This window comes from Numida meleagris, chromosome 3 (assembly GCF_002078875.1).
Source record: "Numida meleagris isolate 19003 breed g44 Domestic line chromosome 3, NumMel1.0, whole genome shotgun sequence".
In the NCBI taxonomy this organism is placed as follows: domain Eukaryota; kingdom Metazoa; phylum Chordata; class Aves; order Galliformes; family Numididae; genus Numida; species Numida meleagris.
In genome coordinates this window covers 34,675,971-34,702,783 of record NC_034411.1, presented here as the reverse complement: position 1 = coordinate 34,702,783, position 26,813 = coordinate 34,675,971, and the positions used below count along the sequence as shown (strand labels likewise).

Genomic DNA, 26,813 nt, shown 5'->3' with positions numbered 1-26,813 from the left:
TTTGTATTAAGTGAGCTTTAATATGCAACAACAACCTGTAAGCAAAATGGTATTCTAGGCGTGAGAAGTTTGAAAAATGTCTTACAAAATCTTTCCAATTACTGGTCCAACCTTTGGTTGCGCTGTGACACCAATTGAGGTTGCAACCATTAATTAAGGTATTAATAAAACTCTTCTAGAAAGCAGTGGTATAGCAGTACTGCAAACTGTCTGCTGTGGTCACATGCTGAAAAGCTTCTTTTCTTTGAAAGCTTTAGCTTACAGCCTTGAAAGAAATGGCAGTTTCATTTAGCAGTTTCTTAAGAAGAGCATACTTGTTGTAGCAACGTTAAGTTTTAGATGGTCATACTACAGCTGCATTCTAATTTATGGGTTTATAGGACTCAAATCCTTGGTGGCTCTCTTCCTTGTTATTTTCAATGGCATTATATGCAACCTTTCTGCATTAAAGCAGGGTTTAAGAAATAAGTGAGCATAATTAGGCCAAGAACTGTTTTTAGGTTTCTTGTTTTCTAATATCTTATGTCTGATTACGTATTTCAGGTTTCAATTGTACCAGGAAGGCAATGCCTTCAACCAGAACGTGTATTGCTTATGTTTATTTCTTCCCACTCCCCTTTTTAGCTGATACTACAGTATAGTTTTAGTAATGCTTTGGGAGTGTTTTTTGAGGTTTCTTCAAGTGAAACCACAAACCCATGATGTTTTCATCAGCATAATGTTGACTGGACTGTTCTGAGCTTGAGATGGAGAGTTTTTAGAAGATCCTGCAGGAAATGTTGAATATTGAAAACTAACTTTTAAAAATGCGAGCTCTGGGTACTTATTTTAAGAGCAAAGAAGTTGGAAGGGGGGAGAGAAGAAGGAAGCGATGGTCCACATCTGAACCTTGTCTTATTGGCTCATATGAAAATGGCAGTAATGAGTGGATTTTGTCTTCACTGAAATCAACAAGATTTCATTTAGGCCACAGATCTATCTATTGCATAACTTATCAAGAAATATTTACATGCCCTTACAGTAGCAGTCAAATGTGTTAGTCAGGCTGAGCAGGACCAAGAGGTCCTGGCTCCATGTGGGCATCCTAACATGCTTTTTCTTTTTCTTCTCCATGTGCATGGTGGTTGCTCCCTGTCTTGGTTCTTACCAAAATGATAATTCAAACATCTTCAATAGTGCTACTTTCTCAACTCAGATCCTTTTGATTGAAAGGTCAGGGAATGCTATTATTACAGCAGATGAGAGGAGGCCATGATCTCTGAGAAGGGTAGTGATGAGAGCAGCACAATGCTTAACTTCAGCTGTAACCAATACAGGATGCAGGAGTATTTTGTAACTTCTTTACAGAAGAGAAATTAAAGGAAAATAGGAACTACCTATGCAAAATAATCAGTTTTAAGAAAATGGTGTATTCATTTGCACCTTGGATGTATTTCTAAGGTATCAAAGTTAAACTCACTGTTTTTCCTGTGCACTAAGTACAGTACAGTAAGGTTAAGAGCTACATATTGTTCCAACATTGGTATGTTTCTTAAATTCTATTTTTGTATTAAACCTGCTATTCTGTTTAATACCTATGGTTGATCTTGCATTTCTTTATTTATTATTGACTATTTTCTATTTTCTGAGAGGGAAGAAATCAGATCTTGATCTGAGAATCCTTCAGGCTGTTTCTTCTTCTCAGCATTCCCTTGAAGTTGTATTCGGTAGTACGCTTTATAGAAAGAAAAAAAAATTGCAAAGGAAGTTTGAGAGACCTGAGGGAGTTAATAGGATCTTAAATTGATCTTGGTTTACAATTCATGATAAAGACAGAAGACAATCTTCTTTTTAAGAAGGAGCTGGACACTTCAGGATTTACTTATAAGAATCCAGTATTGGTAGAAGACTTCTATATTGCATATTTAAACTTGTAGTACCCTTCTCCAACAAAGTAGGTTTGAGTCTCCTCATTTTGCTGCCCTACGTGTTGGATATTTTTACTTAAAGATTGTACAGTGTATGTTTTGTTAGTGGCTAATGAGTGATGTTAGTCAATGGATTTGGTGTTTCAGAAAGAGTATCAAATGCCTTTGTTAAAATGAATTTATTTTCTAGTGAAAAAAACACCCAACTAGACAAACAGAACACTAACCCACTGTGAGAGTGGCTCTGAAAACATATTAAATTGTGGTGTGTATCAGAGGAACTGTGTATTTTGGAGATAGGTAGTGCTGGGCACAGACAACTGATGCGAAGCAATCTAGATCTAGTGTCTGCAGGAAAATCTTTAATTAGGGGTAGAATTACTTAAGCTTTTAATTTTCAAAGTAACTTCAAGTGGAATTTGCTTTATATACATTTGCTGTTTACAAATGTTTCAACTTGCAGAATTTCTGTGTTCTACTAATAGCAAACCTCTACAGTAGTTTGTATTTTGCCATGCCGCCTAAATCGTAAGTACCTTGACACGACCATTTATTTGCACTTTGGTATTAACAACAGCTTCTCTATTCCATGGACTTTCACAGGAAGAAAATTCTGCTCACACAAACGTCAAGGGAGGAGAAAATGAATGGAGATTTTGACATCCACCACAGTAAATATTTTTTTTCTGAAGAGAAAAATGAAAATTCGGTGTTTTGAATGTTCAGCTTTGTTCATGATTGTCTGAGCGTGTCTACCCAACAATAGAATTATTTTCCCAAAGTTATGTTTCATTCCCTCTCTCTCCCTCAACCACACAGTTAACTGAAGATAAATAAGGATTCAGGAATAGAGCTCTTCAATTTTTGTGGGCCCCTGTGTGGTTCTGTTGGGAAGTGCTTATTCCTTTGATCACCACATGTGTACTTCAAGATGAAAAAGAGGTTCCTGCAGTGCTGAAGAGAATGGTTGTTCTGCAGACCTTTGCTAAAAGTGGGGAGGAACTTGGCCTTTGCCTGTTTCTGTCCTGGCTCCTGAAGAGTCACTTGGGCAAAATTCTGTCTTGCTAAAGGCAAATTCAGACTTGATTACCTTGGACTTCTTTAGATTGTGGGGTTTTGCCTCCTAGCCAGTGTTTGTATGCTATTATTTCAACTGGACAGTTTTATTTTTCTGTGCCTCATAGCTAAATGAACCTCTGACCTGCGAAGTGCCAAATGCTGAAAGAATTATCCATTGACTCCATCTACCTGATGGATTCCAGCAGAAAGCCCAGTGAGCAATAAGGCTGTCTTGGCTTTAAGCAGGCTCGGAACAGCAAGAAGAGAAGTCATTACTCTTCATTTCTCTGTTAGCTTCACTGCTCATTTAATAGTGCTAGGCAAAGAAAAACATTAATATCCTATTCAGCAGCCAAATGCACCAAACTGGGAGTTGTGACTTGTGTGTTTTCCTCTTTTCTAATGGGTATCATTAAAATTTAACAAGTCACCTAAATCATGTTGGTATTCCCAGTGTTAATATTGCTGAAATTGCTGGCAGCATTCCCACAGGAAGAGTTAAGAGTTTGCTGGGGCTGGTGGCTGGCATATGCTGTTTGGGGGGAGGTGTTGAAACTGGAAAAGCCCTGATGCTATAAAGGCACAATGAAGTCTTTGGTGACAAGGGACGTTTGCAATACACATATGTATTCTTTCCTTATCACTCCCTTCCCCCTTCTCTCCCTAGTAGTCCTAAAGCTGTCATTTCAGTTCATATACATTAGATTTCTAGTAGAAATTCTTGACAATAAGCCTGCGTACATGTGAACCTAGCAGGAAGGCATAGAAGTTGCTGGTGTGCTAGTTGGCACAAGTGTCAGATTTAAGAGATTGTTAGACTGTAGATGGCTTTTACTGGAGGTCGAGAAGGCTAACAAAGTGGGAGACACAATTAAAATGGTATTTGTGAGAAAGGAATAGCTAGCTGTCTGGGCAGGCTGAACCTGGGGAAATGATGGGTAGCTGGAAGGCCATTAGTGATGGCTTTTAAGCAGTTTTGCAGCATGGGTGGTAAACCTAAATCCAGAGCTGCTCTTTTAGCATGCCTAATAAGGCTGCCTATTTTTCCTGTGTCAAATCCATTTTGAGTAATGGATTTGACAAATTCTGTGGATTTTGGTTTAGGTTTTGAGGTGGGAGAAAAGTTTTAGGTGGGAAAAAGAAGTAGAGGAAGCTGGCTTAAGGGAGGTTTTGGATGTGTTTTCCCATAGCCATGAAAACAAGACTCTGGCTATTGTGGAGTTGATTTTTGTGAAGTCACAGGTTAGTATTCCTACAAAAAGTCTGGCTGATGTAGAATATGATATATGATGGGACAAGCAGCTTATTAAAAATGCCTTTTCATTTTAAATGAACAGCTGGTATTTGATTCCTATAATTTTCAGGTAAGAGTTAAGATACAGGAATTCTGAAGACTTTTTCAGAATACCATTGCCCACTGCAATCATTTTTAGTTGTTCAAAGTATGTGATCATATCTCCCATCTGTCCTTTTCTTGACTGGAGTATTGTTGGATTTTTGGCTTTAAAATCAACAACTTTAAAAGTTCCAGAGGGTAAAGGTAACTACTTACAGCAGATGGTGCAAAACATTTTGGTGTCTTAAAGGAATTTTGAAGTTGTTTTCATTGGGGTGTTTTACATGGTTTCTCTTTTAGGCAGGGTAGCTGCAGAATGAAAGCTTATAACTCTTGATGATGGAAATGCATGGCAAATGCACATACTGCAGAGCAGAAATAGCAGACAGTGGCCTCTCATGATTATTCTGGATGCTCTGCAGCCTGAAACAGCTACTTCTCTGACAGAGAAAGCAGAGGGGAAGAGGCATTCAGAAAACTAAAGCAGACTAGAGGAATAGCAGCCATGCAACAATAGGCCTGGTAACGGTGGTGGCTACAAGCAAAACCAGTGACTGTTCACATGGGCCAAGGCCTGGCCTTTGAAGCCGTGGAAATCTGTTCCTCTGGTGTGAGGAGTAAGCTGAGGGGAGAATAGGAAAGGCATGCTGCCAGAAGTGCAGGACCTTGAAAGGAAGAAGTCAGACTATGGAGATAGTGGGAAACAAAAACTGTACCTTGGAAGGGACAAGCAGCAAAGGAGCAGCATTTCCATGGGAAAGTTTCCCACTGAGGAAATGAGGAGTAATGGATGACAAACATAGTTTAAAAAGCTGAGCTCACCACCAGGGTCCTCTCCTGGTGTATTTTAAAGCTTTACAGAAGAACTGTATATAAAGGTTTTATTTTCTTTATCACTTTTCCCGTTGATCTTTGAGCTACTAAACAGTTCAGGAGTCAGCAAGCAGCTAGAGGAGCTGAGGGCAATTTGAGGGAGCTGCCTTTGGTTTAATACACTTCAGTATTTTAATTCTGAATTGGCTTTTTCAAAGGCTAAGGTACTGGTGCATCCTGTGATCTGAAGATACAACTGGATTTTCTTCCATCTAATTCATTTGTTTCTCTTCTGCTTTCCCGTCTCAAAGACCCATACATTTCATGCCCTCAGTGTGAGACTTGCTATAAAATAGGGACTTGACCCATTGCAGTAACAGTTTTGCCCAACATAACAAATAACTGGTATGTCTTACTGTGTCGGTATTAGGATAGGACATTCTAGAGCGTCATTAGGAATTCAGTTTTTTCTCCTTTCCCTGTACCAGTCTCTGAAGGAAAGAAGGTTTGACTTTCACACTAATTTGAATTGTTAAGGTGTTGAGTTCACAAATTTTATGGTAATATTATAGCAGACACTCTAAGGGCATGCTATTAAATTGTAGTAGTTCCAAATACTTCACAAGCAGAATAGAAAAGACTTAAGGTGTGAAAGGAGAATTAAAGAAAGGGAATGCATTATACTTGAGGACTGAATGCACTGTCAGGGATGGCTCTAAATGAAGCATTTTGCAGTTCGAAGTGCTTTAAATTGCTAGCCTTCTTTGTCACTCCTAGTTAGTTACTTAGCTCTTTCTAGCTAGGTCTGCCTCTGTCTTGCCTGTTTAGTATTCCACTAAAGTATAATGAGAGATGAAACATCCAAGATGCCTGTATCCTCCAGGAGTCAGCTCGACTGATGTGAATACTTAGCTTAGCTGTTTATAAGCAATGAACTAAACGTGAGTATAAAGAGGAAGGGGAGAAGAAGGGAAACTGTTGTGACTTCTCTTAATTTGCTGTTCCTTTTATCAGTAAAGGAAATAAATTTTTTCCTATTTCCACTCCAAATGCACACACGCTGGATAATAGGAATCGTTTCAATAAGCACACAGTGGTAAGGCCCAGATAAGGATTATTTTGGTGCCTGCAATATCATGGACCAGAGTGTGCTATGTGGGAAGCTTGTGTGGAATCATGCTGCTGAGGAAGCAATGTGTAGTAATGTGCATGGGTGACACTGATAAATGGCTCCTCTAAGCAAGCATCTGCAGCAAATTGTCAGACTGAGACTTCCCAGTGTACCCTAATCCTCTGTATGAATGAAATCTCTGTTGTGCCATTACTTACCCACCTCCATGTGAAAGGAGAGGATAGGATTCATTACTTCAGTGCAGTTTTCATGCAGTTCTGCTCTCTATGCACGTGTGTGTGTATATATTCTTTTTCTTTTCTGCACCATTTTTGGCAGTGATAGCTGCAGAGCTTCCAGTGTCCTTCTGCTGACAAGCTGTGCAGCTCTTAAAAATAGGATGAAGTTACTTTCAGAGTAAAGTACAGGTTTTTTATTTCTGGAAGTTAAAAATGAAATAACTTCTACATGTTCTGTTCTTTGATCAGACATGTGCATAATTAAGACAAATAACAAGGATGATTTATTTTTGTTATGATTTTGATAGTGTGGTGGCTGGAGGAGAAAGGGGAAAGTTCCTGGATTTTTTTTAAGAATCATGATTGTCTTCTTCAAAGAGCAGAGAGATAGTCTGCAAATCTTTTTTCTGTGTTGAAGCCTCTCATCTCTTCTTTGTTACTACTTGCATGGGAATTGCTAGGTCACAGTCTGAACCAATGATTGAGCACCAGGTGCGAAGGCATGGCTAATCCAGGGAGCTCAGGTGCAAGCAATGTACCTAAGCAACTAAAAGGGATCTGGGGTCCACCTCTCCTTGCCCTCATTTAAGGGTTAGTAGCTGAGGGAGTAGCATCTGTGTTTGGAGACTGCCTTTCTCAGGACTCCACCAGTCTTTGGAAAAGGTGGGTCGCTTTTCCTTTATTGCTTTCTAAACTAATTCTTGATGAATACTTTTACAAGCATGCTCCTATCCTAGTAGAAGGCACTATCATTGCCTTCCATTGCTTCACAGCACTGATGCATGAAAAATGTTGGAGTTGTTCTTTGCCTCACTTCAATGTGAATTTGGACTGGAAACCTTGGGGTGGTTTTCTAGAGTAACTTGTTGAAACTGAAACTCAGATAACGTAAGCTTTGTTGGAAAGGTGTCTGGGATCAGGAATTTTTGACTAACCTAGAAAACAAGCTGAGCTTACTTGATATTTAGAAGTTATCAAAAAGATAAGTTCCTTGCTCCTCTTAATTGCAGCTGATGCATCAGACCTTGGAACTTGGAGGAATAAACTTCTCTAGATTTAGCTGTGAGTATGTAAGGTAGTAAGCTCTGACGTAGCTACAGAAAGTTAACGCTGTGTAGGGACAGGAGAGCACGTCCTGTAGATGTAACTTAGTTACCAGATTTCAGAAACAAGCACCTTAGCTGTAGCTTGCTTTGACTGGCAAGGTAAATTTATGGGGTGTCTCTGTGTAGCTCTGGCTATTTTCATTCTTGCTGGCTTTCTGTTAACAGCTTTTAATATTTGTTTGTGATGTGGGACTGAACTTTCCATAGTAAGAGACCTTTTTCTTTGCTTAGCAAAAGACAGCATGTACTCATAGAGATAAACTCAGGTGGCATGTAATGATCATGCTCGTTGAAGCCCTGGGACTTCACACAGCTGCAAACAATCACGTTGATGTACCTATTACTGGAGTACACCTGTAGGTCTCATCTAATTAAAATGTGGATCATGGCAGCTCCTTCTGTTTTTACAGCTGAGGAGAAGAGATGCAGAACAACTTGATGAACTTTTTGTATAAAACCAAGTCTGTTTGTTGCATGCTTATGCTGTCAACAAATGGAATTTTTTCTCTTACTAATATTGACGACATGTTCTTCAGCAGCTCTTGTATATTGGCTATGCATTGGTTCTTTTCCCTCTATGCAGAGGGAAAGAAGGGAGTCCATCTTTAAAAGCTGTCAGCTTTGAAGGGATTGGAATATGGCAGTTAAATATGTGGTAATTAATTTATCATGATAAATCTTTTAAAAAAAAAAAGGTCTTGATTTCTGATTCTATGATTAGTAAGAGAAGCATCTGGTAGTTCAACAAAGGGGGGGAAAAAAGGGAAAAAAATGCTAATGGGATTGGGTGTCTTGTAGTGTAGACTTCTTTTGAGTGTTTATTCTCTTCCTTTTTTCCCTACCTTGGACAGTTCATATCTATGAATAATTTCATTGTCCTTTGTTGTCTGCTGTTGTGAATAGCATGTTGTTAAGCATTCTGTATTCATGTAGTGTTTGTTAATGTTTGTTTTGTATTCTGTCTGCCTCTCTCTCTTTCTAGAGATCAAATGGATGATGCAAGACTTACCAATGTATAAATGCTGTTAAACTGTATTTGAGAGAACAGAAAAGGGGCCTTTGTCACTTCGTTTGTTACAATATTAATTGGTACAGGTTACTTAGTGTTTTTTGTCTAGTGGAGAAGTAACTGCTTGAATGCATTTTTCTCCTTTTTGAAAAGTTTGTTTTGAATGTCGTAGAACTTACATGTAATAATTTGTACAAGCTTATAAGATCCCCCAGATGTATTCCCTTTGTTTCCTAGCCTGAGATATCTTTGTTAATGTTGTTTTTCATAAGCTTTAAGTGGCAGAAATTCCACTTTTAATTCTTAATTATTGTTTTGCTCTAATCGTTTTTGTTTTCTTTACTTACCCAGAACCATTTAAATTTTTTCCTTGTTATATCCTCTCTGATGCAAACATACACATCCCTACTAGTATTCCAAACACTTGTTTAGATCCTGTTTGTAATCCATGTGATCCTTAGGCTGAGACTCTGAGACCAGTAGGCAGAAAACACACCCCAAGATACCCTGCTGCCTGTGGCTTTGCCAGGTGACCAAGAAAACAGGCTAATGCTTTACTTCACTTCTGTGGAGAGTGATCTCAGTCATGAATGTCTCTTCTGAGAAAGTTCTGTTCTTCAATGGCACCACATAAAGAAAAAGAAATGACTTGCCCTTGTGGGTAAATCAATTAATGGCTAGCAGGAAAGCAGGCATTACATTAGTATTAACTTCTTAAAAGAGATAACACTGGTGTTTTTCATCGTCCCTGATTCTCTTGTTGAGTGCACTGTATTTAAGTGCATGCTGCTGCTCTTACAGCCTCCATTTCTGTAGATATTTTGGCAAAGTTGTTTAAAGATTCTGAGCTGAGAGTAGTCTTTCAGCTACTGTTTATTCCATTGTTTCTTGTAGGCTACCAAAGCCCACTATATGTTTCTTGGCCTCATAAAACTCTTGCAAGACCTTCTGCTGGCTGCGGGGCTATGCAAAGTGCTTCTGAAGCTGAATACACATTCAGTGTTTAATTTCTGCCAAATCTTTGTAACTGAGTTTCTGTATATTACCTCAACCCTGCAGAAATCCTCAGAAATTGTTCCCTTACAGAGTGGGTGTTTAACTCAAACCAGAAATGGCTGGGGAGGAGTAGCTGTTGCAAGCAGGATTGCTGCCCTCATGCAGGAGAGGGAGACTTTAGTCAGTACCTTTCCTCTGTCAGATCTCACTGGCTGGCCTCTCCTTCTAAGAGGAATGCTCCAACTACTGTCTCACAGGAATTCAAGGAGGGAACGTTTTGCTTTGCCAGTCAGTGGCTCCAGAGATCAGTACTTATCAGGGATATACCTAGTAAAAGCAAGATGTTGCAGAGCAGTGTCTTTTTTCTGTAAGTGCAAGGGATGAAGGAAGGAGGTTTGTAGGTGCCTTTGACCTCCATGCTTGGCAAGAGCTGCTGTCTTAAGATTGTGTATCTGCTCTGATATCTATTTGTTACCAGTTTGTTAGGAAGCAGACCTAAAGCAGATGAGTAACTTCATGTAAAGCTGATCACACTATTGCTGGGTGGCTGGATTACATGTATGTGCTTGTTTTGAGATGCTGATGCCTGGAGAGTCTGGTCTTCTAGGTCTCACTCCTAGATGAGGAAGATGAAATAGGAAGAAAAGTGGGTTTTCAGACTGGATATTACCTATGCTTCATGCTCTGCAATGTGTCTAAAGGCAGGTGTTTGGAGACACTTCACTACAGGCAGCACTGGATGTGCTTCCTCTTTGTCTGGGGAATGGCTTATTAGGCTGCCATTAATTTGAACCATCTGTGGTGACCTGTGTGCTCTGTTACAATACTGTTTTTATGTTAGGCTTCCAGCAGCATGCTGTGAGTGATCTGGAGACCAGTATGAGAATTAAGGTACAAAAACCACTGGCAACATATTGCAGTGGATGTACAATTAATTAGAAAATCACTGTGTTCACTGTAAACTGTACATTCTGAACCACACTCAGTCTTAGTTTTTATTCTGGGAATTGTAGGGACTCTTAAGTTGCAGAGTGTAAAAATGAAGGTGAAAAGTACATTGGTGTTCTGGTGTTTGTTAGAGGCTTCCCATGTGCTGGGTGAAGGAGTAATGGAGTTTGTTTTCCTTTGTCATTGTGTTGGAGGATCCTGTCAGGCAGTCTGAGGCTTGTTAAATCACTCAAAGCGTGGAGTTGCTAATTGGCTACAACCCTGTGCTTTCTTTACACACTGCTGTTTCTCTTCCTGTAACCAACAAACACTCTGCATACATCCCTTCCCTTTAAAACAAAAACATTTATTCTCTCTGCCCATTTTCTGCTTCTCATAATTTTATTTTCTCTAACTAATGGCTTACTTGGATGGGGTTGTTGCTGGCTCTGATTATAGCAACTAATCCTAAGAAAAGAGCTTGCTGTGGTGCTTAGCAGCCAGATTCTACAGGAGCTGACGATACCTCAGACTTTGTTATCTTCATTTTAGTTTTTCTGATCATTAGCATGGAAAGCAACTTATGGAGGATCTTTTCAATTTTAATATTGGCTAAGATTATTGCAAAACCTGTTGCTTTTTTTTTCTGGAGTTGCTGTGAATTCCTTACAGTTTCTAGCAAACTGCTAGGGCTCTGGAAGGGCCTTCCTAAGCCTGTTGTAAAGGAACTGAGAACTGCAACCAGAATCACTGTTGTGACAATCTCTACTGCATGTTAGACTTGATTTTGCATTGGTTTTGTCAAGTGTTAGGACTGTCATTCATTTCATAGAGACATTAAAATACAACTTAAAATGAAATCAAGGCCTTTAGAAAATATTACTATCTTTAGAAAGCTTGCTTGTATTTTAATAAGTGAAAGCAGACATGTAAGCAAGAGCTCTGAATGTTGAACAAAATGAGAGTAAGCAGCGCATAGTAGGTATCGCAAAGCAAGCCTTGCACTTGGTACCAGGTGATCTCAGTGAGAACCTCTCAACTAACATCAGAGGTGATAATACAAGCAAGTGGTCTGAACTGGGGCTATGTGACACAATTAAAACTTTATTGGGTAACAGCAGCCTCCTGAATTGGCTGCATGAAATGGTAGGCCTGCCTATGAACCAGCAGAGCGGCAGCAAAGCTGCAGTGTGGTTTTCTTGTACTCCCAGAATCAGCTTGCTTGTGGGCTCATGCAGTCCAATTTTGAGCATCCCCAGGGAAAGAGATTGTGCAGTCTCTCTGCCTTTGTTGCTATGCCTCTGCAATCCTGTCTGACCAAGTGTATGCTTCTGCTAGCACTTAGCTGTCTGATTGCATAGTCAACTTGCTGGTGAGCTAACACTGCAAAACCAGCACCCCCACCCCAATACTAGCAAAAAGGAGGACCAGTGCACACAGTGTTACTCAGTAAATTAGACCTTATTTCACCTTTGTTCTCTTTCAGTCTGGAGACAGTTGTTTCCTAGAGCCAAATATCTACACCTAGCTGAGTGATTAAGACATTAACTGCTCGTCTGACATCAGAGTATTTGTAAACAGTGTGACTACGCATAGCTACAGGCAAAGGAATTTTTTCCTGCAGTTTGACTGCATCATGAAAAAATGTACTCATAACTGAAGGGCAACATAAACCAGACATTTCAGACGTTGGTCTTATTACCCTTTTGTTATCTGTTTTTACATTTTTTTTTTCTTGGGTAGGTGGTAGAAAAACTGGCGGAGATGCCAATCTGATTAACAGAATGCTTATACTTAGAATTGGTCTGGAGGTATGTGAATTTAGTACAGCAATGCAAGACAGATGAGTATTGTATTGATGGCAGAAAGTCTAAATACAGTGTTTTGTGGTCCCCCAGTGCGTCCATGAATGACCATTTGCAGTTACAAATAGCAAATTAATACCACCTAATGGAAGAAGGCCTATAAAAGGATGAAAGATGCTTGGGGGGGGGAGAAATATATCTTAGAGATATCTATGTTCCCTGCAAAGCAGGCTATGAAAAGCTGTGATTTAACTCTGCTGATATTGAGATGTTTGTGCTGGGCTGTCCCAGTGTCTCCTTAACAATCCGCAAGTTGCAGGCTTCTTTTCTGCAGCTGTGGAACGTGAAGACCTTCTCCTTTGTCATTTAGAGTGGCTCAAACAATCTGCTGCAGCACTCACCCCTTTTGAAAGGGGCTGTGGCACCAAGTGTGTGGATCTCCTGAGTCTGTACTTCTGGTCAGTATAGGTAATGAGCCTCTCGGCTCCTCTGAGATATGTGCCTTATTCTCCTTCAATTGCCCCATGCTGTACCTATGAGCAAAGAGGAGTATCCAGATAATGGATCAAATACTGCATCTGTGTTGCAATAGAATAAATTTGTATTTCACTGAGCTTTTGCAGTTAAAACAAATTCCACATCACTTATTAATCTACAGTCACTGAAAGATACCTGATGTTCAGCAGATCTGCAAGATCTGGATTATGAACTGGAAAGTATCAGTGATGGAGCAATTCATGTTCAAACTATGGATGGGTATGTATTATAGAAGACAAGGATTCTTCCTAAAGCACAATGATATTTAACTCATCTGCAATTTAATTACAGAGGTTTACTGGAAAAAAAACAAAACACCACCTATTAGCCACAGAGTACAACCTCTTTGTAACAGCAGTTTCTCCTTGGTTTGCAAGTTTACTGTGGGCTACCACTGCACTTCTCAAAATTATGTACTGGACAATTTACAGCACTGCAGAAACTCAGTTTTGTTTTAGCTTTCCAGTAGCCACAAACCTTAACTTGATCTTGTGGTCCTGTAGGCCAAAGTTTCTCTGAAGCTCGTGGTGTCCAGTAATGCAGGGGATAGACAGGAAAAGAGACAGAATTTGTCTTTGTGGCTTGTGCTAATTCTTACATTTACTTTATGTTGGAGGTGGTGGAAGGAGAGAACCAGTTGCAAGTTCCCTGGCTGTGACTGCTGTTCATGCTTTTTGGTTTAATAAAAACATATGGCTGCTTCTACTTGCTAAAGGTATTTCAGTGATTTCAGGGAATTCAGTGAGTAAATGTTGCTCTTCTCTTGCGTCACCTGGAAAGCTTTTACAGGCTTGCTTAATTGCAATTACGTCTTAGGCCAAAATAGTAACAATAGTAAATAGCAAGGCAGAAATGAGCCCTGACAATGGCTTTCTTGTCTGAAAGAGGATGAGCATGCCTGCAGTGATGACAGCAGCTGATGTGGCAGAGGAACATGGGTGCTATATGTCAGTTCTCTAAATGGGAAAACCCTCTAAAGGCTGGTAACGTAGTTTCGCTGGCAGAATTGACCAACGTTGTTCTGGTTCCACAGGTGGCCATTGTACTGCTTTGTGAGAGCTTGCCAAGCATTAATGATGAGAAGAAGGAAAGAACAATCACAACAACAAAATAAAACAAAAAAACTGCAAATCACCGTTTTTTCTTTTTTTGCCATCAGTAGCTCATGTTTTCTGAGGTGCCTACTTGTACCAAAGAAATCATCCTTAATAGAGCCTTCTCATGTTCAGACATTTTAATTAGTCAAAATGCATCAAGACATCTTTTATTAACTGGGCTCAGTTCTAGTAATAACTTCAGTAGTTCAGTTTTGGAAATTCACCCAAATAATTTGCAAATATTAATGAATTATCTTCCAGCCTTTCATCTATTCTGAGGAAATGCATGACTAAAGATTAAAGGTATGAAGGAGCAAAATGACTCATCACGGTCAAAACGGTATTGATAGTTTGATTCCCAGGACCTGTTTTAAGGACAAGAAGCGCTGTGGTGCTGTGAATATTTGCTAACCTTATATGTGGAAATAGGAATTCTCATTCCTGCAGTAGCACAGACAAACCATATAGTTTTGAACAAACCATGTTGTTTTGACCTTTGTTTCTTTACACTGATTACTTTCTCTCCCTGCTAAGACTGTATAATTTTTATTGGGGGGGGGGGGAAAGCTGTCTGTCTTCATGCAGTGTGGCATAAGGGTTCTTAGCTGTTTTTTTGTTACATTAAAAAATCAGTTGTTATATTGTGGTAGCACTTAAGAGTGAGCATAGGAAATGTGGGAAGAGATTTTCCACAAGTCACCCTCTTCAAAGCTTTAATTTCTTTAATGTATTCTTGTATTTCTTTAGCTCTGCAGATAACCCTAGTGCGCTAGATTGCCATGAAGTTTTATATCCTACATACAGAATGATTGTATCTAGTCTATTGCTGCTGTTTACAAACTGAATGCTCAGGAAGCAGTCTGAAATTATTCTTGTATTCTTCCACTCTTGCCTTCTCCACATTGTTGGATTACAGAAAAACCAGGTGAGCTGCATAATGCCATCCTGCTCTGTGTTTCTCACAATATACTGCCTACCATGACAGCATCAGACTTTAACTTTGAGTGTAGTTTACTGCTGGACCAAGACTGACTCTAGCCTTCTTATTCTTTAAAGAAAGAAATGTTGTATGCTAATGTCACAAACACATCTCTTCTCTAAAAGCTCAGCAGTTGCAAGCCGGCTGGTTGCCTGTGTAATGCTTGCTGACACTCAGAACTCTGCCTTCTAATTGTAGCAGAGAAAATACAGCCCCAGTCAGAGCCAGTGGTGGGTCAGTGGAGAACAAAGGCAGTAATCAATCTAAGGCCTAATTAAAGGTAGTGGTGCCAGGAAATGATAGGGAACTCAACAGCCTGACACTCAAACTTCCCTAATTGGACTAGTGTTCTTTATAACTGCCCTGTGCCTTGCTCCATATTGCCCCAGCTATGATAGCAGTATCTCAGCCTGTGTTTAGTGTTTTGCTTTGCTCTGGAGTTCAAACCAGAAATAGTTAGAGGCATCTACTAACAGTGATTGCTGTAGCTTCATACTCTTTTTTGTTTTCCTAATAATATCACTTCCTTCATGATGTTGATATTAAAAGAGATGGTATGCTAAAAGAACACTGAGGCATCTACTGCTCTCTTCTCACACTTTTAAACTTTCCTATGTTTGTTTATTTTACTTAAAGGCTTTGTTTTGCAGGCCTGATTGTCAGGAGAGACATTTGCCTCCTTGGCAGTGTAGTGGCCCTCCTTCTGGGAGTTCATAGTTATAACTCTGTGTAAGGGGGAACAAATAAGGGAAATAGTTCTTTTGGATGGAGAGGAGGGCTTTGGCTCATTAACAATACCATTTTAATAACAACTTTAAGAACAAATTCATTAGTATGCATTTGAGCGGTGTGGCTTCTCCTTCATGAGATTAGAAGGAGCTCCCTTTGAATTATTTAAACAGCATGCATTTGTGACCAAGCAATGAAAAGCTACTTTCTACATCCTTGTAACTGTACCATAAAATGTAGCTGTTACCACAGGAATTGGAGGAAAAAAAAATCCTATGAACTGTTAGGAGCTTTTCTATAAGTGCATTAACTATCTTTTAGCTTGAGCTGTGCAAGATGTTTTAGATATTAACTAAAGCTAAGTAGGCAATGCTAGTTCTGGCTTCTGTAACTTCTACATAAAACGGTGCTGGAGAACATCTCAAATGTAGAAAAGAAATCCTTGTGCAGTCTTCAGTAACTTTGAAGAGAAATGTATTTTGAGTATCAGGTGGTTGTACCTCTGTGGAAAGTTTCCTGCACCACCTTGGTATTTCTACTATCTGCTGGAAGCTTCTGTACAATAGTGAGAAATTTGTAGGTTGGTCCTAGTAATGCCTCATCTTTATTTCCATGGAAACCCCAATAGAATCAAAGAGCACAATAGCACTATTTCATAGAGCAAATTCTCAGCTATGAAACACTATTTTTAAACATACTCAACACCAGTAGCTGTGTGCGTTCTTTTCCAGCAAAGAACAGGAGCCTGCAGGCCATGCATGTAACAGTCTGCACTGGTGAGGGTGACCCACTATTGCTGTTGCTGCTGCTAAAATGCACCACCCACCGCCTCACTGTTTGGGCTCCAGAAACACTCAACAAATGTTGATAAATGTCAATGCATGCCATTGTTTCCATGTGGGGGAATTCAGGGACACCCCTTTGCTTCATACATGCTTCCATGTCAGACACTGTTTTGTCAGACTGTCCCTCTTCTGCTAGCTGTCACACAGCAACAATATGTAATGGAATATTGGTGGGAAGGTTCAATTTCTACTGCTGTACCACTACTGTGTGCCTCTGCTGTTGTGGGCCAACGTAATAAAACAGGAGGCATTACTTTTGGAGCAACCCTCATATGATGAATTGTCTGAATTTTATCTTGAGGAGGAACTGTTTGATTAGAATGTAATGAGTTTCTGGAAAAGGAATGAGATTTTTTTATATATATGAAGATCTATTGCTAGGCGTAGGAGAAGAGAAAATTGTGGGCAGCAAATGTCAGCATGGCAAAGAGCTAAAAGTGCCATAGAGGATTTGATTCTGAACTCTTGCAATTGTATCTTTTTTTCATTGTTGTTGCTTCTTTGGCTATATGGTAAGATCTTAGAAGTATAAGCTAGTCGGGTATTTTCATGGACTTCGCTGGAATGGTGCGTGTGAGATGTGTATCAGCACATTTTTGAAGGGCTAGCCTGAGACTTTAGTATGAGCCTGGTATCAGGATGGTGAAGCAGAGCCATCCTCTTGTTCCACTGATAGCTGACATGTGCTTGGACTGCTTGTTTAGTAATGTGAGTGCTATGTGTATAGGAGATGTTTTCCCTGTAAACATAAATGAGTCGATGCTTTTCTTCTCAGAGAAACTGCAGTTATTCATTGGTGTAGTGAGCTGCTCATATAACTCTTTATCCCAGATATTTTTGGGAGTTGAATGTCAGAGCATGAGATTCTTTTCAGAAGGTGAAAGACCATTATTAAGCAATGTTTACAATATGGAACTTTAATATGTAAGCTACTGTATTTGTGTTAATAGCACTTGAAACATTTGTATGACTCTGGGATAAAACGAACTTTTTTCTGTATGTGGGCTGAACAGATCTGAGGGAACTAGATGGTGTCTGGACACAAATAACAGTGAGGTTGCCGGTCTTTTTGCATTGTCTACCACACATGACTGCAAAATGAGCTCTGTAAATGCAAGGGCAGTACAGGAAGCAGTGAATAGTTATTTTCCTTTCCTCCCCTCCCCAATTATAATTGGTTTTGATGACAATTCTAGACACTTCAAAATTATGTGAACCTTAAAGCAACAGAGCAGTGCTTACCTATTCATGCCATTTTGAGCAGAACTATTCTCTAGTACCTAATTACAATAATGGGACTCAATCCAAGTTTGAACTTCAAACCATTTGAAGAATAACTAATAAACACAACTAACGAGTAGGTTTTCTGTATATGTTAGAAACAATGTTTCTTTGTATGTTACTTAAAAAACTTGGAAATGTCTCTATTGCTTTTTATAAGAGGTGTGGAAAACTCTCTACAGACTTGCCTGTCTCCTAAACCATCCAGCCTCCTGCAAATTATGTACCTAGCAGAGAAATATTATTAACTCCAGCAGGCCTGCCTGTAGCCCAGTCCAAATCTGTTTATGATCTTTCAGCACTCTGATATTGCCTGAGCCCCTAACAAGAAGAATCAGAGGCATGCAGAGTGGGGGAGGGTCAGGCAATAGAAAAAGAACACCCACTGCTTCTTCTTGAGTCTCTGCTGTTTAACTCAATCTAGTGATATAGGAGTTCAGTTGCTTGTGAGAAACAATAATCAAATAAACAGTTCTTCCTGACAAAGCCATCCCTAATGTGATGGACCTACAGCATATTCTGATGCATTAATTTCAGATCCTTTTCACTAAACGAGTCAAGGTTTTTTTGGGAAAAAGTGTAATGAAATCATAACATTGTATTACAGGCTGTGAAAGGCTAGTGGATCATTATTTATATTCTTAGGCAGGGTTAGTCACTTTTTTTTGTGTCCTCTAATAAATTGCTACATCCTGGGAGTTAATAAGGTATTTGCTACCAGCAAGATATTTAGCTACAAATGTAGCAGAGTACCAAGTTTCTTTGAGCAGAACAATCGGCAAAATTCAGGACTTCTAGGTCACAAGGTAGCTTTTCCCACCCTTGTTCTGCTTTTCTACAGCCAACCTTGTGATTCAAATCTGCTACATACTGCATGAACATACCATACAGAATGCAGCATATCTTTGCTTAAGTTCTTCTAACCCTGATGTAGGAAATAATGCTGTCTGGAGGAAAACCACAATAATTAGGTATTTTGGGTAGGCATTATGGGGCTTTTTTAACTGCAGATGGAGAATTTTCCCTGGCTTTTGAGTGGATAGCAGACTGTCACCACTGAGATTCTGATTAAGTGGTTCAAAGGCATCCGTGTTACAATTGCTGCATGTTATTGGTGATCTTTAAACATGAAATAATAATTTGACATCAACAGACTGCATGTGTGTTGTACCCCCACCATTTGATAGCTACTTTTGTTCTGTGGCATTAGGAGGACCTGCTATTGCAGAGAACATACTGCTTTCTGCTGCTGCAAATCAGTCACCAGTTGCATTTCAAATTGCACTTTGACTATAAACACAAAAGATTTGGGTTGTCTCTGCATTTTGCTTGGGCTAGCGGCAGTTTACCCCCTTTCTGGCCCCAGGTGAAAGTGGGCAAGTGAGAAATCTTCAGTGGCAGAAGGGGAAATCCTGCACAAGGCTGAGGCCTCTGCTTGACAGGACTCAACCGCGTGCTGGGCTTGCACGTTGGAATGATGTTCACACAGGGCTGTGTGTTTGGACCTAACTTCTGAAATTCTTTTAAGTGGAATAACTGACAGAATTGTTATCTCTTCTGATGTATGTTTAGATTTCCACTATATGTTTCCTAATCTGTAGCCATTGCTGAGCTTTCAAGCTTACCTGATTCACTTAAAGCTTCTCCTTTGATTTGTTTGCCATTAAAAATCAGTATTTGTTGACACCTACTTAGCATTCAAAGCTGAAGTTCACTGGTGTGAGCTATGAACACTTGCTGCCTGTCAGACACGGTAGAGCATTAATTAAAGGGAAATGATGGACTCCTTAACAATGTTGTTGCATTTTTTGAGGCTAAGACTAACATTATCCTGTACGTTACATTCGATTGTCATATTCATAATAGGGCAGGTTAGGAGTGCAAAACATACAGCTCAGTGAAACTGTTTACTGAAGTCTGTACACAATGTCATGTTCTTTCTTGCTTCATTAGCACTAGCTGCGTTGTCTTCTGCTTTGTTTTGCCTTTGCATGTCTCTCACCCTCTATCATGTTGGCTGGAAGCACCTTGTTATTTCTGTCTTCGGTAAAACCTAGGTGTCTGTGGAAGCAGGGTTTTATTATGGCATGTACTTTGTACACAAAAGGGACACTGTCAACAGCAACAGCTTTTAAGTTAAGTCTGAGGGTGTAGCCAGGATTTATTCTCCTGCTTGTGACATGACAATACTGATTAATCATTTTCAAGCTGTGGTCATCCAATATAGAAAGCTTTGCATTGTGATAGGTTAGGATTGCATTTTTAACACCTGTAAATCATAGAATCATTAAGTCTGGAAAAGACCACAAAGATCATGTAGACCAACAATCAACTTATCACCACCATGCCCACTAACCATGTTCCTGAGTGCAACATTTCTACGCTCCTTGAAAACCTCCAGGAACAGATTGCACCACTTCCCCAGGCCTTTTCCAATGCATTGCCACTCTTTCTGAGAAGAAATTTTTCCTAATATCCAATCTGAAATACTACATAGTCCCAGAGAATGGGGTTACAAAGCCCAAGCTATAGTCTCTTAGTATTTCCAAAGGAGGCAGTAAGACCTGATTTCAGGCCATGAAATGGAGAGATGGAGTTTTAACATGCTTTCTTTGTAACACTCTGCAAATACTAATGCCTAAGTTTCTCTATCCAAAATACTGCAAGTAAAGGGCCCATTATACAATGATCACAGGAAATTTTAGTATTACTAATGTTTTCTACTGAAATCTTCAGGTGAAAGGTGTTGAGAAACTTCAACACGCTGTGATTTAATGGTATTACTGCTCTAACGTATCACCATAATTGTAATAGTTTAAATGGATTTGATGATTAAGTCACCATGACAAATTTGACATTAATTACAAAAAAAATCAATTTTAAGTTGCAAACTGTAAACACAGCTGCTTGTTCTGCTTTTATTGCAGAAGCAAATGAGAGAAAATCTGTTGTATTGATATAAACTTCTGCCAAAGTCCCTGAACTTTTGATGGCTTAGGTAGTGGAGGGAAAGAAAACATTTTCTCAAATCTTTCCGATCCTTTTTCTCCTGCTCTGGGCAGCTGTTTTTATGACTGTAGGGAAACTACTCTGCAAGGGTTATTCACCACCTGGATCATTATAACACTATAACCTTTAGGACGTTTCTACCCAGAGGCAAAAGGAGATAACTTTGGTAAATGGCCTATAATTCTAGGTCTTTTACCTTGCCCTGTGTTGTTGCTTTCTGCTGTGCCTGTGGATATGGGGAAGCCATTAGACTGAGAAATCAAAAGCAGCAAAATACTCTCACAGATTGTTACCGTACTTTCAAATTACCTCAAAGCAGCAACACAATGAAACCCTTCTGTTCATATATCATGACAGCTTTTTCCTGGGGACTTTTTCAATAAGGGTCCGTGCATACGGCCCTAGCTCTGATCTGCAAGTGCTTAAACTTGCAGGCTGGTTCTGTGCCAATGTGTCCATGCAGGTCTGGGTGTAAGAAGTTCTGCTGTGAGTGCAGCTAAGCCAGATACATTGGCAAGCACTTACCTGGCCAGCCCTTTCTCTCCATTGCTATGGTAGCTGGGACCTGGAGCTTACACAATTAGTGCAGTGTGGTTCTGTTGCAGCAGTCCTGCAGCTGCCTGTAACAGGCTCCCCAAAAGCGTGGTGCTGGTCTGTATATCACGTATGTATTCCCAATTGATAACCTGTGCTCAAAGGCAGCATAGCATTATGGCATCTGTTTTGTCTCTTGGTACATCAGTAAGGTAAATGGCACACGTTATTTCTGTGATGTTAGTGCACAAGCCCCCTTTCCTGCTCCTTTCACGTGATCTAGTGTAGGGAGTCTCAGATTAATTGTATATCCTGTGCTTGCAGGAACATGACTCTTCAGTCTTTAAGAAGCAATAGTATGGTGACTGCAGGAGGAAATTCTTGATTGGTGAATGAGAACAGTTCATCTAGATGCAGACACACATTGGTCCTTAATTCTCTGTGGTCACTTGGGCTAGAGGAAAACAAGTGCGCATCTTAATATTTGTACCTGCAGGCTTTTCTGTGCTCTTTTCTTTTTTTCAAAAGCCTGCAATTTTTTTCTGACTACAGTCAGCATTGTGCTGAGCTTAATGCCTAGTCTGCTGCTCAAATAATGTCTGGAGAAATTCTCATAGCTTCATAATACGTCCTGTTTGGGTGATAATATCAGAGTTTAATCTGATGGATATGGCTGTAAAATGTTTTGGAAGGGAGATCACATCAATAGGAGATACGTTGCCTTTATCTGTGCTATTTAAAAGACTGTTTCAGATTTAATGTGTTATCTGTATTGAAAGCATTAAGTGCTTTATTAGTGCTACTGCATGGGCAGTAGTAGAAAGAAATCACGGACTAGTGGAAGAGAACTTTGACTTGGCTGGTTCAGGAAGGGTTGGGAGTAGGATAGATAGGAACAGGTAATTATATTATCTTTCATCAAACATCCGGGAAACATCTAGTAGAGCTGCAAAGCCCTCTGTGCTAGGCTGACCCCACTGCTGCTTGCTTGCTTATTCTTTCCCCACCCTATTGGGATGAGGAAGGGAATCAGAGCAAAGAAAAATAAAAACATCATGGGAGATAAAGAGTGTGGAGGGAATGGAAAGGAAACTAAAAAACCCTACCACAACCAAATGTAAGTGGTAAAAAAGCAATGAGTTGTCAGTCCCTGAGCATCTGCCATGCTGGCCTGCTTATCTCGCATTGCTGAGCACGACAATGTATGGTACAGGATGTCCCTTTGGATGGTACCTCAGCTGTCCTGGCTGTGTCCCCTCCCAGCCTCCTGTCCATCCCCAGTCTGCTCAGTGAGGCAGCAGTGTGAGGCACAGAAGGCCTTGGTGCTGGTCAGCAATATCTATAACATTGGCATCTTGTCGACACTTTTGAGCAGCTAGCTAAAACACAGCACTTTGTGTGCATCTAGCAAGAAAATTATCTCCATCTTAACCAAACCTAGTACACTCTCACTGCAGGAGTAACAGGATGAACACTGCATTTCAGAGTGCACTAATGACAGTTTAGCTGAGACTTACCTTGGGAGGAAAGAAGAGAAGAAACCCCAATAGTCAAGATTGCTAAGCTGTCCAAAGTACACTTCTAAGAACCTCCTTCTACACTTTCTTTCTGTATGACTATGTTTATTTTTTTAAATTAGCAAACCAGAGATGACTTTATATATTAATACCCAAACAGATCTAAGAGATGGGGTGGAAAGGATGCAAGGATCGGTGTATGGTTTTTGTTGTTGTTTGTTTTGATTTCTTCTGTAGTGTGTTTTATTTGGGGTTGGTTGTGGCTGCGGACTATAGATATCTGATTTGTACATGAGGTAAAGGTGGAAAGCATATCTCCCATTTCTTCTCTCTCAAATACTAGATTAAGTTAATTATCCCTTACTTCCTCATTTTAAGCCTTGTAACTCAAGTAGCTTCATCTTATTTCTAATCCTCACTGTTGAATGTCAGCTGAAAGACTTGGTACAAACACACATCTTTATCTGTCAGTCTGTTTGGATACTACTACTTGTGGAAAAAATAATGCATACAAACGCTTATATTTGGAGGCAAAAGTTTGTTTTTATCCCCAAAAATATGAGCCAGTAGAAGAGGAGAAAACAAGGCCAAAGTCCACATGTGGTTAATCTACTTATCTCAAGCTACTTAAAAATATCATTTTTTTGATGAAGTTCTGGACCAACTCTCAGCTGAGTCCTAAATTTGAAAAATATCTGAATAACAAATTGTAATTGCCATTCTTCCTTGTAAAAGAGAACTTGCTGCAATTGCATGGAAAATACTGAGTGTGCCTTAAGGCTTTTCTCAACATACAAAATAACCCTAACCTATAGCCTGCCTTTAAAAACATCAAATACTATTACTGGAGAGCCTATATTCTTTAGAATAAGCAAGAGGGCGTAGGAAAGGAAGAAGAGGGTCACATTGCCTACAGCAAGTCTTGTGCTTTAGGTAACGATGGACTGGCAGGTTGTCAAAACACAGGCAGAAGCTTCTGTAATGATGAACAACATGGCATCAGAATGAATGAGCGGTGTTCTGCTTTTCCTGCCTCCTTCCACCTCTGCCACGTTATTAGCTGCATTGCATAATTTCTGTGTGTGAAACATTCTACGAAGTCAGTATGGTGCTTGTCAAACTACCTGTCATTATCCCCCTGTAAGGCAGGTATTCTGACTGCTCCTGCTTTAGTCCGCTCTCTTTCCCTAGGGAAGTACAGCACAGCTGACTTGGATTTCAGTCGCAACTGTTGCCTAAAATTGTCCCTTCCAAAATGCATTGGTTGACTTTTGATAGGAGTGTTTGTAGTGCTTTTGAACCCATAGAAGAATGCTGATCACATTTTCTTTTTTACTTGAACGATTCTATTAACGTTGAGTTAATTGAGTTAAGATGGGAGATGAATCTCTCCATTTATTTTATGTCCCTTTAAATTTTATTCTTTTATTTTTAACTTTTTTCTATTTATTTGTAAAAACACTGTATGCTTTTTGTTTAAAAAAATCATGCTAATGCTTCTGGTCTGATTGAGAAATATTCTTGAATGCAGGGGATTTTTAATGTGCTATTTTTCTAGTATTTAAACTCATGTTTGCAAAGACACTATTTTATAAGATCAGATTTTACCTCACAATCTTAGCAAGTGACAATTAACAAAAACAACTCCTGTTCTTTCACATGTCAGGTTGGATCTACGTGGAGGGTGAAATCTGTGATGGTTGTACTGCTGATGGAAAAAAGTGGATGCAGAAAGTAGGGGTCACATGCAAAGTTCACTGATTGTTCTAGGGAATAGCTTACAAACTTGAGAGCTTTACCATTCTACTACAGATATATTCTGTGCACCTATTTGCCCAGAAATTACATTTACCATCTGAAAAGCAAAATGCTTTTTCCTGAAAATAAAATGCATATGTTTAATTCAGTGACTCGAAGCTTCAGTTCTGAGCTGCATGGAGAGGGGCAGATTATGTTGCAAAGAATAAAAGATTCAGCAAAACATGAAAAATTATTTTAGGCAAAATTGGGTCTGAAGTAAATGTTCATTAGATTTGCCAGGTGTAGTCACCTACATTATACCACTCTGACAGGCTTTGGGTGGCCTCAGATGGAGCAGGCACTGTTGATATCAAGTGCTGTACTTGGTCTTCTGATAAATGCTTACTGGCTTTTTTCTTTTTTAGCACCAAGTCATCTCCAAACTAACATTTATTTCCTCTTGCTAGCATGATGTTTCTGTGTCAGTGTGGTACAGGTCTAGTTCTCTCCTATAGACAGGATTATTTTCTTGGTAGTCTGTGATACAGTAATATGTTGAATCATGCAGTGAGGGACTATTTTTGGCCAGCGATAAAATGACAACGATTACACATAATTGCTGAAAACAATTTTTATTAATGAGATACTCCAAACAACATCTTGTAGACCACTGTCTCATTTAACAGGCAATTCATAAGAGTTAAGTGTTGTGTAATTTGTGTTTATTTTCCCTATTTATATTAAAATGATACTTGCTATCCCTAATTACCCATCTTTCAGATACAAGTTGTTGCTTTTCAGTTGCTGTTTCCCATAAAAGAAGTGTATATAAACACCCAATTTAGAGTTGTATTGATTAGTCTTATCCAGGGTATAAGTAGAAGTTCTTACTATGCATCTGTTTCTTTGCATTTTGGGAATAGTAGCTACCAAACTGGTACAAGCAATGCTAATCAGCCATAATGAAATCAATTCAGCTAAGTGTATTCCTACAAGCTGGCCCTTCTTTGGGGTCAGAGACCTCCTCTCGATAAAGTAGGTTTTTATGTGCATCAGCTCTTCCAATAAATATTCTGGAATATTTTAGATGTGTCTATTCCTTTAATTTTTCTGTAATAGACTATTCACATTTTTACTTTATTTTTGGCTTTGACCATCAACATTCTGTTTTGTGTTAGGGTGTCAATGGTTTACGGGCATTCGGCCCGGTTCCGTGATGAAGAGGACGGGGGATCCACAGGCCCATGCCCGGGAAAAGGGCAAGGAGATGGCCCTGAGAGCAAAGAACAGCGGCAACAATCTGAGGAGAAACAAACTAATTTACTAAATAAAATATCAGAATGCAAAACAACACACTATAATACAATATAATTACGATTTAAGCTGATAAATCCAATACAGAGAGAGAGAATGTAACCAAAATCAAGGTAGGCCTTACTCTACTACCGACGATAAGACGGCTGGAGAGCGAGGAGCTGCCAAGACGAGAGACGGCGGAAAAAAGGAATGAGGTCTTGTGATCCGCAAGTTTTTATACTGCGAGCTTTTATCTTTTCCCTCTGGCTGGAAATGGAAACAGAGGAGAAAAGTACTGTGGGGACTGTAGTAGTCCTTCTCTTCTGAGAACCAGGTATATCCACTACATGATGTTATGATGTGGAATACCAATAACCGAAAATCACAAAACCATGACATAGGGGAAACACTGAAGCAAACCTATGTTTTCTGTTCCTCCCCTAGCTGTCAGATTCTATAGAAGTACATATAGCTGAGAGATTTCTGGCTTGCTTTTTGTCCCAAATTATCTACTCTGAGAGGTATTACTACCAGTTTCCTGTAGGTGGTGTTAAGTGTTTGTCATGGTTTTGTGATTTTCGGTTATTGGTATTCCACATCATAACATCATGTAGTGGACATACCTAGTTCTCAGAAGAGAAGGACTACTACAGTCCCCACGGTACTTTGCTCCTTTGTTACCATTTTCCAGCCGGAGGGAAAAGAGAGAAGCTCGCAGTATAAAAACTTGCAGATCACGAGACCTCGTCCCTTTTTTCCGCCGTCTCTCGTCTTGGCAGCACCTCGCTCTCCAGCCGTCTTATCGTCGGTAGTAGAGTAAGGCCTACCTTGATTTTGGGACATTCTCTCTCTCTCTGTATTGGATTTATCAGCTTAAATTGTAATTATATTGTATTATAGTGTGTTGTTTTGCATTCCGATATCGTATTTAGTAAATTAGT

General features: G+C 39.6%; 1 protein-coding gene across 2 annotated transcripts in view; it reads left to right on the top strand.

Moving 5' to 3' along the window:
- KIF26B (kinesin family member 26B) overlaps positions 1–26,813 on the top strand; it is a 295,598-nt gene that overhangs the window by 8,231 nt on the left and 260,554 nt on the right. Inside the window, exon 1 of one of the 2 annotated variants that reach the window (XM_021391287.1) lies at positions 7,037–7,128. The exons of the other annotated variant lie outside the window; for it this stretch is intronic. The gene's annotated coding sequence lies outside the window, so the exon portion shown is untranslated. Of the gene's footprint in view, positions 1–7,036; positions 7,129–26,813 lie in introns of those variants that run through there. 2 annotated transcript variants of the gene reach the window in all.